Here is a 16713-nt window from a genome sequence, read left to right on the forward strand (position 1 = left end):
CACCAACCCCACCAAGAGAGGAAAAAATACAAATGTATTCCAATTGATAAACTCCATTAAGTAAATAGCATCATTGGTTAGCTCTGGATCCAGAGAAAGCTGAGCATGTTAAATTTCCTTCACTTCCTCTGCTCCTCTCCAAAACAGCAGTTGAGTGAATGGCAGTGGGCCTCGGACACAAACACACACACCATTCTTCACTCTCTGTCTCCCCTGCCTCATCCCTGGAGCACCTGGCTGGCAACTAGTGTTCAGGCCTGGGCCTGAGGAACTGTTAGGTCTTTCTCAGCTGGTTCAGGAGATGGGCAACCCTGATGGTGCCCGACCTTCCATTACTATTCTATGCCCAAACCACCCTACCCTTGTTTCAGGTGTCACTTCCCCTCCAACACACACATACTCCCACATTACCCCTTCCATTAAGTTCACCCACCAGTATCATCAGCTATCTGGATAGTTCTCTACAACATCATGGAAGCTTCTAGAAACAGGGGGCATTCTGGGGAATCAGGCCTGCCTTACCACGCAGTTGCCCATGTTGCTATGAGAAGAATCTCTGTGAGATTTCCCTTTTTTCCAGAAGGAAACCAGGCAGAAAAACACTTTTCTGGAAAAGAATAATACTCTATTCCTTCCTCTGTTCTCATCCTTCCTAAAATGGCTCTATATTCAGCACTGTGGCCCAGAGAGGATCCCACAGACAGGCTTTCTCACCGCTCCTGCTGCCTCTGTTACCTCCTTCCTGCCACAAGAACGGCTCTCCTCTTTACCTTCCTTCTTGTCCAGGACTTGCCTGGAGAAATATTGGTGATATCCTCAGTCAGGTAGGATACAACTGACCTCTGCACCCAGATGGAACCCACCTTCCTTTTCTCTGAAGCTTTTGACTTCATGGTTTATGCTCAAAGGTGAAAGACTAGAAGAAAAAAATAAAATTAGAGTAAAACAAAATGCATCTGTTTAGTATTTTCTAAATTGTAATTCCCTTACATCTATTTTCTCAGAAGCAGAATTTTTGAACTCTTTTCAAGAATTTCTTTACCAGTTTTTAATTCCCTAAGTTGCCAGCACATCTTCAGCGTTCCAACCAGTCCTTTTCATTATCTCATTTAAAAAGCAAACACACCACCACCAACAACAAAAATGTAAACTAGCTTCTCGAAGTGTTGATGTGGACCCAAAAGCAACCCAGCAGTAAGTGACTAGAGGCTGTAGAAAAGCCATGGATGAGGACCAAGCGTGGTTGCTCATGCCTGTAATCCCAGCACTTTGGGAGGCTGAGGTGGGTGGATCACCTGAGGTCAGGAGTTTGAGACCACACTGGCCAACATGGCAAAACCCTGTCTCTACTAACACACACACACACACACACACACACACACACACACACACACAAAATTAACTGGGCGTGGTGGTGGGCACCTATAATCCCAGCTACTTGGGAGGCTGAGACAGAAGAATTGCTTGAACAGAGGAGCCAGAAGTTGCAATGAGCCGAGATCGCGCCATTGCTCTCTAGCCTAGGTGACAGAGTGAGACTCTGTCAAAAAAGAAAAAGAAAAAGTGAAAGAAAAGCCATGGATGAGGAAGTGAGCACAGGGTTGAAACCAGAGAGGAGTACATAACTCCTAGAACTTGGGGAAAATAAAAGTATGTTTGTAAAATTTGAGGCCACCATTATTAATGAAGTAGACTTGTTTTATATAGTAGTGAACACAGATTCATAATTACTTTAATGATCTTCAGTATCACACAGTGAAGACACACCTTACAATTTCAACAGGTGAGCCCTGCCCTATCAAACTTTTCACATAAAACCAGTTCTATCTAGCTTTTTTTAATGAAACTTTCAATGCTATTTTCTAATTGAATAAAGCTTCAGTATGACTCAATTTAATTTGAATTTATTTAGGAATTCATCCAAATACTGATGTAATTTTTGGCACAAATAGTCATTTACAAGGTCATAGGGTATGAGCAAAAGGACTAACCTTCCCATTACTTGTCATTTTCAGATAGCATATGTCCTTTTGCATACTGATTAGATCCCACGGAAAAGTTGCAGTTCATTTTTAGAGTATTATTAAAGTCTCTAATAGATGCCAGGTGAAGAAATTTGCATAATAACTATTCTAGGCATTACATTTAAAAAGTCATTTCTAAGCAAGATAAATTTTATTCAGTTACATTGATAAAAATACCCATTACATATGGTTTTTGGTAAGTCTTTTCAATGCTTACATAATGGTTTCATTGTCTTCCGTGTATGGCTTTAATCCACAATCAAAAAAAATAAATCTCTCTGCTTTGGTACCACTGTAGTTTTAAATGAGAAAAAGAAAAAGCTATGAAGATGTGATAAGATGTGTTTTAAAATATAAGTCTAAAGAAATTTTGGGGAAAACAGGCATAAATAGCAGTGGTACTTTACTGAGAGTATCGGGCCTATTTGTGCTCCTTATTTAAACTTCCCTAAAACTTAATGTAATTGTTAACCAGGTTGTAAAATGTTGCTGAGAAAACCACAGCTTTTTAGGAGCTGGAACCTCTTCAGTCATTTCCTTTTTACTTCAAAATCTATTTTTTTTATAACAAAGTAACACTAAGTATGAATATTTTTCTGTAAACGCCCATAGCTCTTTGTTGGTATGTGGATTACTATACTTAACATGAATAGACCACTGCATATTCTGTCCATTCCAACACACACACACAAACACACCAGCTTATGAACCAGGGCAAAATTATATCTTAATCTTTTCTAATTTTCCACAACTTTTATTCCAGCATTTTGTAAACAATAGGTGCTAAGTAAATGTTTAGCCAGTTAAACTGAAGGTTGTTTTAATAATTTAAAATTTTAGCTTGTATTTTTATAGAGAAACATGGAACTAAAATTTATGTTACATTGCATGGTATACAGTCTAAATTTTATTTTTAATCAGTCCCATTATTATACCTAGGTTCAGCAGAAATGTTGCTGATAAGTCAATATGGTAGATTTCCAGGATTTTAGATTGCCTATTCAAAACCTAAAGCTGTGTTGACAAAAGGTATATCAAAGACACTGATTGCACAGGCTTCTGATCAAATTAGTATCAGATGAGCTTTATTGCCTTCCTGTTTAATATCTTACAACCGAAGGGAGGGTAGAATTTAATTGTGTTATTACATTTCAGAAAGTATGACTGTCCTTCCAGATTCTACCCACTAGGACCGTTTCCTTTAATTAAAGAGATAAGTATCTGCCTTTTTTTTTTTTTTCCTTTTTGGTATCACGAGTAACTCAAAATTAAGGACCTGGAAGAGCACTGCATACATACACGTGAGATAAAGATAAATAATGAAGCAGAGTAACTAGAAGAGAAAGGAAAGAAAACAGAAAAAAAGAAAGGAAGGAAAGGACAAAATAGAAAAAAAAATAGAGGAAACTTCAATGAAAATTTAAAAACACAAAACAAAACAAGAAAAAAGTTGGATTTTTTTTTTTTTTTTTTTAATTTAAAGATGCTGCCTAAGTAGGGCCAGCACTGTCTCCTCTTGACTTGGCCATGCTGAAGAACTTGTCTCACTGCCTTGCCCTTGTAGTTCTCATAGAAGGCTATCAATGCTTCTCAATATTAAAGGTGTATATAAGTCATCTGGGGACCTTGTTAAAATGCAGATTCTGATCCAGTATCCCAAGTGGGGAAACTGAGAGTCTGTATTTCTCAGGAACTCCCAAGTGATGCTGGTGTCTAGAGACCACACTGATCAGTAAGGCGTTAGTCAGCACACTAAGCCAGGAGCTGGTTTTCCTGTCTTGAAATACATAATGAGGTTTCCCAACCTTGGCACAATTGACATATTGGATTGGATTCTTCTTTGTTGTGGCTGCTGCCCTGTGCATTGTAGGATGTTTAGTAGCATATCTGTCTCTTACCCACTAGATGCCAGTAGAAAACCTCCCCCAATTATGACAATGAAAAATGTCTCCAGATACTGCTAAATTCCTCCTGGGAGACAAAACTCACCCTGCTGAGAACTACAGAAATAGAATATATGTTGAGGATATTTTAGGGGAAAAGGCTGTTAGATAAAAATGCTTACAGCTTCTGACATCAGTTCTGTGCCAACCCTGACCCTTACCCAACCTTGGCCTGCCTTTAGAAATCACTGTGGGAAAACAGCAGTGGAAGCAAGCCCTGATGCCAACACCTCAGAGGAAAGCATTACAACTGGGCTACCGCAGCCTGGTCTCCCTCCAGCAAAGTCTGACATCCAAGAACCACCTCATCCATTTGCTGCAGAGCTGGCAAGATCTGAGAATATTCCTTGCATCTAGAAAGAATAAAATTCTTTGCATCTATTCTTAGCCTTTGGGTACATGTTAAACCAGTAGAAATTTTGACTATTTTTAGCAATGTTAAATCAGACACACCAAAAAGTGTAGTTTTAATATCACCTACATGATGTACCTCAGAGATTCATTCCTTCCTTACATTTAAGAAAGCAAATAGCAAATATTTTTCAGAATATTTCAAAAATACAGGAGATAGCATAACTTTTAGGGTAAATTTTAGTTTCTTCTTCTTGTCAAAAAGGCCAGTGAGGATACAACTTCTTTAGGCATCAAATTCCCAGTCTCTGAAGTTCAGAGAGCAGTTCTGAAATTTGAGTTGAATCAACTTCAATACTTTCTCCTCAAACCTCATCTTCTAACTGTAACTCTTCCAAGCTCACAGTTTTGGAGACCTCTTGACTTGCTCCTCTGAGTTCAAAGGATTTGGGGCCTAAGATAGGGAACACATGTGTTCTGATTAGGTGCTGCCTGGGGCAACATGTCCCCTTTGGCTTAATCATCCTGTGTAATCATTTCTAGGAGAAGCTCGTTGTTTGACTTCACCTCTCTTGACCTATGAAATTCATCAGTGGTCTTCAGACTTTTTAATAAGTGATTTTTTTTCAAACCAAATATTCTGGAGACCACAAAAAAAGATATAAAAGTTGTGAAGGGGCAGTTAAATAATCTCTTTCATTACTTCAGTATTTTCTTTTTTCTTTTTCTTCTCTACTCAACTCTCAAGTTACTTAAATTCTGTTTCAACGTGTTTTTCTTTATTTGTTGTATTGCTCAACTATGTTTAATAAATTCAAGTGACTAATAGGCTCTTTTAAATTCCATACGGTATGGAAAACAGAAGAATAAGAGTGTCTCTGACCTCAAGGAATTTCACTATTTAGTTACGGTGAGACTAATACAAGTAAAATAACTAGTGAACAGTGCAAACAATTCTAAGACTCTCTGGCTCTCAAATTGTGCCCAGCATGTAGAAAGCTCCCCACTAATATTTGTGGAATGAGTGGATAAACTACTCACTTTCTACATACAAGTTGGCCCTGTGAGAAGTTAGATTCGCCATAGAAGACCTTGTGGTAAGAACTGCAGAACTTTCAGCATGTAATGACTTCACCCAAACCCCTGTACTAAAGAGAAGTGTCCCAAACTCTAGCCCGGCTTCTAGCAGCATAAGACCATGTCTGTAGGATGGCGCCAGCCCTGTATTAACATGCCTGCCTGAGAAAGACCAGAGCTGCCGGGACAATTTTCTGTTTGTCCTAAAGATAGGTCCCAGACCTCTGTTGGGGCTCAAAAACCAACACCCCAGAGTACAACGCTTTGACATGCTGAACCAAGAAACCAGCCTCAATGTCTCTCTGACCTTCCCTTGTTACTGTTTCTCAATCCTGTCTCTCCTAAAGCACAGGATGAAGTTGTTCTCTGAAGTTCCCATATCTGCCTAAATGCCAGACCCACCAGAGAAGAAAACAATTTTCTCTTACCTCTAGTTCTTTCCCTAACTTTTTATTAACTGAACTCACATTGCAGAAAGAAAGACCAAAGTATGTCAACACACGTTTACAGACTTTTCTCACAAACCATTGTCTGCTCTGCAGGCACAACAGACTTTGTTCTAAGCCATTGTATGTTCTTCAAGCCCAATGAGTTCCCCTGAAAATCATTTGCTATCTTCCTAAAATCATTGCACTTCCCCAACTCCCCTTCCGCTAAGAAGAGGAAGAAGGGGTATATAACCATCTTTGCATACTGGGGTAATCACTTTGATTCTCCCCCATGCACACAAATTTGTACATCATTTCTAGAAGTAGTAGTAGTTCTGAGACAGGGTCTCACTTTGCCATCCAGGCTGGAGGGGAATGTTATGATCTCAGCTCACTGCAGCCTCCGCCTCTCCAGAGTAAATGATCCTCTCACCACAGTCTCTCAAGTAGTTAGGACTACAGGTATGTACCACTACATCCAGATAATTTTTAAATTTTTATAGAGATAGGATTTCACTGTATTGCCCAGTCTGGTCTTGAACTTCTGGGCTCAAGCTATACTCCTGCCTCAGCCTCACAGAATGTTGAGACTGCAGGTATAAGCCACTGCACCTGGCCTGTGGATGTTATTCCTCTTATTAAATCTGCCTTTTGTCAATCGACTTTCAGTGACTCTTCAGAGGACAAAGAGGTTGTTTCCCCTGGGCCCCTATGTCTCCTCTTATTAGAGCATTTACTAAAAAGGTCTTACAATCATGAATCCTTCCCCTGTCCTTTTAAGATGTATACATATCTCCTACAGTTTAGGATTGTCTTTCTCAAGGACCTGAAGACCATTCTTAGAAATGTAACTGTCAGGATAGAATCTTAATTTTGGGCCATCATTGCCAGTTAGCAGACACAGCTGACCTAGTCACATTTACGCTGACCAACCCTTTGTAACTTTATTTGAACCCCAGTTCTCTTTCCTCCTAAGCTCCCCCTCTGAGGTGATGAATGTGTTTTATGTGGTGATGGCATCATGGGCGTACATATATGTCCAGATTCAAGATGCGTATATTAAATGTGTGCAACTTTTTGTATATCACTTGTACCTCAATAGAGCTAAAACTAGAGAAAGAATTGATGAAACAATGTATATTATAAGTTTTATAGCTAATTTCCAGACATAATAAAGTCTTATTGGAATAATAAAAATTACAATAAAACACACTGCTACCTCCGTATAAATTAGAATGGAGCTCAGCTCTTTCCCTGACTATCAGTAGTTACTGAATAAAGTGCTTTCATCACTTTAATGTCTGTGGTGTTTATCTCGGACAAGGGTGAAATTGAGACCCTGGGCCAATGGGAGGAATTTCCCTGCCAGCAGTCCCTTCTTTGGGACTCCTTCCAGTCCAGTTCTTAGGCTTCGACGTGTCCCACTTTCCAGCCTCCCTACATCCACTTTCATTGCACACTAGCTGCTTCCACTTTTTAAATTTTAATTTTATTTTTAAATTTATTTATTATGCTTTAAATTCTGGGGTACATGTGCAGATTGTGCAGGTTCATTACATAGGTATATACATGCCATGGTGGTGGTTTGCTGCATCCACTGCCTCGTCTTCTACCTTAGGTACCATTTCCATTTTTCTATTGAGACTTTCTATGATCAGTGGCCCCATCAGGGGTGGGTGGGTGCGTTCCTAAAGGCAGAATGCTTTCACACCCCTGGAGAGGTTCTGGCGTCTGACGTATCCCCTATTGCATCTGACTCCCCAAAGGACTCGGAAATTGTGGCCGAAACCAGCAGGCCCTGCTAGCAAATTACTCAGTACTAACTACCTGCTCCTTCCAGTTGCTGTGGAGAGGCGGGAAAGAGCTTCCCAGGAGAGCAGGGATGGAAACACTGCTCATGGTGCCTCCTTCTTCCTCTGCTTTTCATGCATCCAGTGGATCAGAGATGTAAGAACTTGAGAGGACCTCAGAGCTCATTTAGTACAATCTCCTCATGTGATAATGAGGAGATAAGATCCAGGGATTACTACTGCTACAACCACCACCACCGCTTTCACTTTTGCATGTGTACTCTGCGCCAGGAGTTGTTTCAAATGCTTCACAAACAGCGCCATTCTCCCCATTTTACAGAGGAAGATGCTGAGACTAAGAAATGGAGTATACCAGAGGTGATGTCGATAAGTAGCAGAGCTGAAATTCAAACCATTGAACAAGGAAAACTTAACCAAATCCCCAAATGCCTCACAAGCATGAAACTTAAAATGACCCACAATATTTAGTAAAATATTAAGAACATCATCCCATTTCATTCGATACTTTTTTTTTTTTTTTGAGATAAAGTTTCGCTCTTTTTGCCCAAGCTGGAGTGCAATGGCGCAATTTCGGCTCATTGCAAACTCCACCTCCCAGGTTCAAGCAATTCTCCTGCCTCAGCCTCCTGAGTAACTGGGATTACAAGCATGCACCACCATGCCCGGCTAATTTCCTGTATTTTTAGCAGAGACGGGATTTCACCATGTTGGCCAGGGCAGTCTCAAACTCCTGACCTCAGGTGTTCCGCCTACCTTGGCCTCCCAAAATGATCAACCCTGAGGATATGGGCAAAGAAGCTGTGAGTATAGTTAAAAATTAGTATAAACAAGTTTTCTGGAGACTTCTCATAACCACATTTTCCTTCAATTTGGCTAAATTTCAGTAACAGTTGATTTAATATATGAAAATGGTAAGCTAACATGTTATCCTGAGAAAGGCTAATGCTGTAAATCCTGTTTTATTTGTCACACTTCAGTGAAAGACTGATTCAGCAAAGAATTTTGCAAATATACAAATTTCCATAAGGGGGCAACATGGGGCCATTACATAGGCAAGACATCCCTTCAAAAAACTGTAATTCCTCTTTAACCTCCAAATTTTCCAGAGATTGAGTTGTTTACTCCCAAAATAATATTCCAGGAATTGATTTTAAGAATTACTTCCAGGAATTTCAAGCTGTGTGAAACCTTTTCATGGCAATCATAGCTAAATAGCATAATAAATGAGAAATGTAATAACTGAAATTTGACCTTGGGCAAGTCTTTTAGCCTTTTTGGGTCACATTTGTAAAAGGACACTAGCCCACTTACATCTGTAAAACAGCATTAATCCCACCTGCACCATTTACCATGGAGGGAAGGTGCTAATTCCCAGTGTAATGTCTACGGATGTAAGGTTGGTTTTGTTTGTTTGTTTGTTTTGTTTTGTTTTGTTTTGAGACAGGGTCTCATTCTGTCACTCAGGCTGGGGTGTAGTGGCATGATCTTGGCTCACTACAACCTCCATTTTCCAGACTGAAGCAATCCTCCCACCTGGGCACCTCACATAGCACAGATGCACAACATCATGGCCCAGCTAATTTTTGTATTTTTTGTAGAGACACGGTTTCGCCATGTTGGCCAGCCTGGTCTCTAACTCCTGACCTCAGATGATTTACCTGCTTCGGCCTCCCAAAGTGCTGGGATTACAGGCGTGAACCACGACACCTGTCTTGCACATGTAAGATTTTAAGATTTGATTAAACATAAAATTAATTCAAATAGATTGTTGGGTTACTTGTTTGGATCCACATTCTCAAGGCGACATACGCTTAGAAACATAAAGGGTGAGGTAATCAACAGCCTCCAGCTTGAGACCCTAAGACGGATATGTATAAGAAAATCAAGGCTTCTGATAAAACCCTTGCTCAACTGCGGCTTCCCCCAGCAGAGATTAGGGGCCACATGTTGGAATGTGTGATGTTTTGAAACATCACTCAAAACCAGTGGGGCCTGGATGGGCAAGCTCCTTCATTGTTGGAGTGTTGGATTTTCCTGTGGGTCTCCAGCAACTGAGAGTCTGTATACATACATACCTGGTGCCAATAACTATAGATACATTATAGATTAAAATTATGTACCTAAAAAATACCTCACGATGTAGTTAACTTTTCTAAGATGATATTATCAGTTTTTGTGACAATCATGTTGTGCCAAGTTAAGTTACTGAATAATGTGCCTGCTGTTCACTTTAAAGGTAGAAGCTTTAGGTGCTGTTAAATTGTAGCACTTTGTGACAACACATGTTGATGTAAATGATTCAACCGTGAGTCACTTGCTTTGTACATCATATTCTAGAACAACTAACTTCTAATACCCCCTTCAAATTTATGATTTTATGCAGGTATGCTTGCATAAAACTGTTTTAGAGTTTGGAATTCTATGTACATTTTCTCATTTGTTTATCTTCAGAACTAATTCTGGAAGCATTTTGAAATTCCATTATTCAAGGCTCTTTGCCATCTATGAAGGTAGCTTTTTATTAACCAGTCCCAAAATAAAAAATACTGAAAATCAAATGAATCAAACAACTTGGAGATTCCTAGCAAATCCCCTAGTGACTTGATGTAAGTCATCAGCAAAGGTCACTAGAGAAATCTTAGGGGTATAAACAGGGATTTAGCCTAAACCATAAAAATGATAAAAATCTCATTAGCATTTCACACAGATGTTACACATTCTAGAGAAAAGGGTGGGAAACCATTCCATTCTAAAAATTCATCAGTTATCAGTAACACTTAGTCAGAGTCATGACAGGCCCAACCCTTGAGGAAAACAAAAAGTATGTTAGACCTGGTTCATCCATCTGCTGAGTCAATATTTGCACATTCAAAACTTGCAGGTATCAAATGTACATATTTGCTTTGAAAATAAATTTTGGAGCTGGGAAATATTCTATTCTTAGTAACAAACACTTAACATCTCCTGACATTTATTCTACTATAAATGAAAATTTTTCAAGAGAAATTTGAAGTATTATCATTTTAAGGGTTCTTACTATTGTGCTGAGAACCCACAGCTAGGAACAAAAGAATTCTTACACTTCTGGATCCCACACTCCTCCACAAAGTTTCACTTTTGATTTCATTCAGAAGGTTGATCCTCTGGCAAAGTGCAAAAGAAAGTTCTTAGGAAGCAAAGGCTCTGTTTGTATTTAAAGAACATTCCATGAGAATGATGGTGTAATAGAAAAGGGACATGTAGGCAGCAAAAATAAAGACATAGATTATGATAAAGAATTAATGCTAATTGGGGAAGAATCGACAGCATGTTTGAAATCAGAGCTTTCCCAGACCCAGGTTGTGGCTCTGGAGTTAACAGCCCCTCTCCCAGCGCACTTTGGTGTGTAGCTACAGGAAGTGAGGAAGTGGTGACATCATCCACAGCCTTCTTTTGTTAGGCTCCAGCTAAACACACACATACACACATGGAAACAATGGCCAAAATTCCTCAGACACTGGGAAATAGTAACTTAATGCATAACAAAATTTTGCAAGAAAATGAGGCCTTAATCTTAGGCAATCCCTCCTGCCAAGGCTATCTTTGCGGTTTGTTAGGCATCTTTCTTAGTCTATTTGTGCTGCTATTTTTAAATACCTGAAACTGGATAGTTTATAAAGAATAAAATTTTATTGTCCCACAGTCTGAAGGCTAGGAAGTCCAAGATCAAAGTGCTGGTGGGTTCAGTTTCAGGTGAGGGCCTGTTCCTCATAGACGGCACTCTAGATGTCCTCAACATGTTAGGAAAGATGGAAGGACAAAAAGAAGGTGAACCCTGTGTTCTCACATGGCAGAGGAGCAGAAGAACAAAAGGGGCCCAAGCTAGTTTCCTCCAGCTCTTAGTTCCCTAATCCATTGTGGTGGGGTGGAACCTTTATGACTTAATCACTTCACAAAGGGCCCCACCTCTAGTCCAACCACAATAAGAATTAACTTTCAACTCATGAATTTTGGGGAGCATTCAGAACACAGCAGCACCCTTGTTCCCAACCCCGAAAAGCTGGTTATCAGCCTGGTTCATCCCTCCCAGCTCTCAACCTAGTGACAGTGTACTGGTTTTCACTGGGTTCCACCCACCTGAGCCCTCTCCTTGACATTGGTTTAAACTCTGGTCAGTATTTCTTTCCCATCACATGTTAGTCTGCAAGCCTGCTGTTTCCCCAACCCAGCAAACATCAGGAGTGCTCACAGTGACCTGACCCTTCCAGGAAGTTTAAACAGATCAAATGTGTCTTCAGCACCAGCTCTCCCAATTTTGCCCATAACTTTTAATCCCTTGCTCATTCTTTCACATCTCCTTGTCCCATGCCATCAGGGACCGACTTTTACATCTAAGCCCTGCATGCTGCCTCCCTCTTGCCACAGGAGTTCATGGAAGAGCTAAAATTGGCATCTCTAGTTGGCATCTCCACAGGGCTGTTTGCTGTGTTGGGGAATAAATTCAAGAATGTACAAGATACATTATCTGTCCTTGAGCTGATTACTATCAAACGGCAAAGGTAACTTCACAATTTAAGAAAATTCTTTCATTACATTTCCTCATGCCTGAAGAAATGTAAAACAACTAGATTGTCAGGTATGTAGGTTTTATGTCAGTGGCTATGTAGATAAGCCCAGACATGTAGGTCAGGCAAGATCAAGAAGGTTTTCAATGCCAAGGGGAAAAGTTTAACTGGATTCAATGGGTCACAGACGGTTGGTAAAGGCTTTTGTGCGAGGATAGTACAATTGATTAATGAATTAGTAATACTGTCCTATAGACAACCTGCCAGAATATTTGGAGGGGGAAGTATTTAAAAGCAGAAAGATCAACTGTGTCAAGAACAAAATTTAAACACATTAAGTTTAAAGATCTAATTGGCCTTTATTGGGCAGCATTTCATTTACAAAATAGAAAGGTGCTCCAATGGACTGAGCAGAAGGCATGGGTTTTATAGGCAGAAAAGCCTGAAAAAAAAAAAAATAAAAGCAGAAACAAAGAAGAAGAGAATTTGTCTTTTCAAAGTTACTTTCCTCATAGGGTTAAAGCGTGGTTTCTCTGTAATGCTGGCTCAGGTTGACTAACCCCCTTTACAATGGGTATTGCTGAATCTCCGGCTTTTTGGAAAATTGGCCTATTTCTAAGTTTCATTACATGGCATTTACCATGAGTGACCCCATTCTTATTTGGTCTGGTCTGCTGACACCTAGTGCAGAAGCTCAGTCCAAAACAATTACCTCCATAAATTTTATTTAAAGCTGGAAGGCTAGTATACTTCTCCAGAAAGGGCCTGAGCCAGAGAAGCAGAAGAAATTCAGACATATGAAAGACCTCACAACAGAAAAAGCCACAGGAACAGGACACATAATGGATAAATGCAGTTCAAGATGATACTTCAAATCCTAGTTCCAGGTTTGGCAGTGGTATTGAGGGACTGTGTTAAAGAAAAAACTTCTCTTCCCAGCTCAGCGAGGGGCATACTTTCAAAGGCAGAAGTTTCCCGGCTTCACCCGTCCATCTGGAAACCAGAAGGGTTTGAAATGTAAAGTTCTTTGTCTGGGTTTCCCTCATGGGCTAGGTAGAGAAATCCACGTGGGTTCCTTTGTCCAAAAAGTTCCTGAAGACTCTGGGAGGAGGGGGCTCTGTAACTCAAGACTTGTGGACCAAGTTGCCAACCCAGTATTGGAGTCAAAGATCAATCACTCCAGAGGAAGTTTGAAAGAACTACTCTCATTGGGAAAGAACATGAAAGGGGAGGGGAATAACTCAAGGGTTAAAATCCCGCTGCTCCCTCCCTATAAGGATTCTCTCTTTCTCTCTCTCTTTCTCTCTCTCTCTCTGCCCCCCCCTTGATAGCCCATTATTCCCAGGATAGCCCATTAATTCATTAATCCATTAACCCATTAATCCATGAGTGAATTAATCCAGAGCCCTCATGGCCCAATCACTTCTTAAAGTCCCTCTAATAAAGGGCCTTTAATTGTTTTCTTTCTCTCAATAGTGACAAATTGGAGGTTAAATTTCAACATGAATTTTGGAAGGAAAAACATTCAAACCATACCAGTAACTATTATTACTATAAATGTATGTTGTCTTTGAGCTATCACTAGCCACTGCTAAGGCATTAATAATTTATCACACACCCTCTTCTAGCTGCACTGTCAAGGAGAACACAGAGATTAAAGAATATCATTTCATATGGTGGGATTTCAGACATCACATAGGACCAGAGGCAATCGTCTTTCACAGCTCTGCTAAAGTATAATTTTCAGCTGTTCCTCAGGTGGAATTTTGTGCACCACTAGGCATATAAGGCAGTATTGTTGTACCATACTCAGAGCCACAGGTAACAGGACATGTTGTTCTTGTGCATCTATTTTACTGGAAAGTTTAAGATAACTTATTCATTTGAAGTAGTTTATATCAAAACATACCAATATATCATGCAGTAGAATGTAAATTTTACTCTGATTTTTCATTTTAAATACAGGAATAAAAATTAATTTCGTTCTGGGGTGTTTGGGAGCTTATGAAAGGGACTTGGGGAGAAGAGAGAAGAAGATAAATATACCAACTCTTGGATGCACTTCAGAGAAATGTTTGGGAACCCTGATGTATCCAGCCTAATCTAATGCCTCATATGCCTTAGGATGAAAGGAACAGTTCAGGACCACTCAGTGAGACCAAAAACTCAGATTTTCTGGCCACCAATACATTTTTAAATTCATATTCATTTCCCATACATTTACTTTAAGTAGACTGACATGGGTTTTATAATTCTAAGCCTACTGGCCACAGATTATAAACTCAACAGCTCTCTGAAATCAAAGAAAGGGACATGGCTAGAATGGCTATGGAGTAGCTAACAGTGGTGTGTACAAGGTTAATACAATTGTGAAGATGGGCACCGTCATATGCAGAACATAACCAACACCCACTCCCTGACCCACTGTCCATGAATCACTGAGTCTCAACTAAAATGTCAGCAACTTTTGATATTTGCCCAACCCCCACCTCAGAAAGTCTTCAAAGCACTCAGTAGCCCAAATTCGTTTGCTTTTGGGATGACAATGTAAATCCTCACACAAAGTGAGGCATCTCCATAGTAACCATAGATGAATCTGGACATAAGAATGGCTTGGATCTTTTAAACTGAAATGAGAAAATCTGGCTCACACTATACAACTTTTAAATAATAAAGATGATAGGTTCAAAAGAGTAAACATAACATTATTCAAATCAATAGTCATTTTACTTTAATCTAGAGATTTAGTTTTGGTATTTTCACAATCTTCCTGAGAGCTTATCATGTTGTTGAACATTCTTATTTTGGATAAAGACTTAAAAATGATTTACAGTGAACCACAGGGAGAGGGCAAGACATTTTTCAGGTAGTGTTGATATTTTCTTATTATTATACCATGAGCTTCTACTTTTCCCATTCTCATTCCAACTTCTCAAATTTCAAATTTATAAATCAACTTATTTAAACTTGAATGAAAAAAGATCTTTCTAAGATCTAAAGACTTTTCAAGATATTTTAGCATAGAAGCTGATGATAATCAAAGCTTACAATATCCACATGAAGTCTTCTCCCAAGGAGGTCATGACGACCCTGAGGGTAATACTTGAAGAGAATAACTATTACTCTTCAAAGATCTTGAAATATGAATGAAAAGTTTTTATACTTTAGTTTCTTCCTTTACTGGTAAAGAAACTGCAATGCTAGTGAATTTGATGAATTAGTCATATAAATCAAGAGAAGTCAAGGAAAGTATCTGAAACTCTTATACCCAAGATATCTAATTAGTTACTATAACAGAAAATATTTTAAAACACCTATAAATCACACTAAATATTGTTAACATAGCTTACCTTTTCCCTACCCTCCATTTTGACACCTCCTTTGAATTTTGAAGCCTGTAAAATAAAATATTCTAATTATTGTCTTGAGACAGAAATAGTCTGTTGAATTCCCATTATTATAAATTATGGAAAGGGGGATTTTCATTAAACAATTCACCTCCTGACTAAATCTCTTATGCTCCTTCTTCTCTTTATGTGTGCCATTTTTCCATTTAGTGTAATTTAGCTCTACTTCCTATAACTTCAGTAGCTCTGGAACTCCAATTCCAGAATGAACGTTAAGGACAGACATTGCATCTTCACTTCCAGAAAGCAGCTGCATATACAAGCTTTAAGATAGACCCTGTACAAAACAAGGGATTTCTTCACTGTCAATATAAATGTGAGCTTGCTTTCCATAATTTCTTTGTAATAAGAAATAACGTTATCAACTCTATACCAGCATTTAGATCACCAAAGAATTGTCAGGTTTGGCCAGAATATCGGGAAAGCATCAAAGCTCCAGATGCAGGGGAAAAGACATTTTCACATGAAATTGGGCAGGAAATGAAGTACTATCAGGAGATTGCTTCTAACTAATTACATTTTTGTGGGCCACCTTTCATGGAGAATAGATGAGTTAGGCATTATAAGTTGTGATGATAAGGAAATACTGAGAAATGGAGGCAACGCAAGATTTTCCACATCTTTTTCTGCTGCCTTGGCATCTCTTGCTATCTCTTCAAAAGCCTAAGGGAGCTGACCCAGCTCCCTTTCTTAGTTGATTGACTGGTATATCTTTTATTCTCATACTCCACTTTCATCCCTTTCTCTGGTCACAGGCAGTCATTCTAACATATTTATTATGTTATCTGTTCATGTTCTCACAAATGGACATTTTTATTTTGTGTACATATGTTTTTCATATTCACAGAAATTAAATTGTGTTTAATTTTGTATTTCATGCTATTTTTTGTTGTTGTTGTTGAGATGGATTCTCACTCTGTCACCTAGGCTGGAGTGCAGTGGCATGATCTCAGCTCACTGCAACCTCTCCTGCCCTTAGCATTTTTTCCTTCATTTCAACCCTGGTGAATCTGACAATTATGCGCCTTGGGGTTCCTCTTCTTGAGGAATATCTTTGTGGTGTTCTCTGTATTTCCTGGACTTAAATGGTGGCCTGGCTTGCTAGGTTGGTGAAGTTCTCCTGGATAA

The 16713-nt window shown here is 39.3% G+C and overlaps 1 protein-coding gene across 1 annotated transcript in view; it reads right to left on the bottom strand.

Moving 5' to 3' along the window:
- The window catches only part of OTOL1 (otolin 1), a 102083-nt gene that overhangs the window by 74218 nt on the left and 11152 nt on the right, over window positions 1–16713 (bottom strand). Inside the window, exon 3 of the mRNA XM_032261620.1 lies at window positions 15529–15573. The gene's annotated coding sequence lies outside the window, so the exon portion shown is untranslated. The remainder of the gene's footprint in view (window positions 1–15528; window positions 15574–16713) is intronic.

Source organism: Sapajus apella, unplaced genomic scaffold, assembly GCF_009761245.1.
Source record: "Sapajus apella isolate SASKATOON/1434 unplaced genomic scaffold, GSC_monkey_1.0 scaffold4, whole genome shotgun sequence".
Lineage (NCBI taxonomy): Eukaryota > Metazoa > Chordata > Mammalia > Primates > Cebidae > Sapajus > Sapajus apella.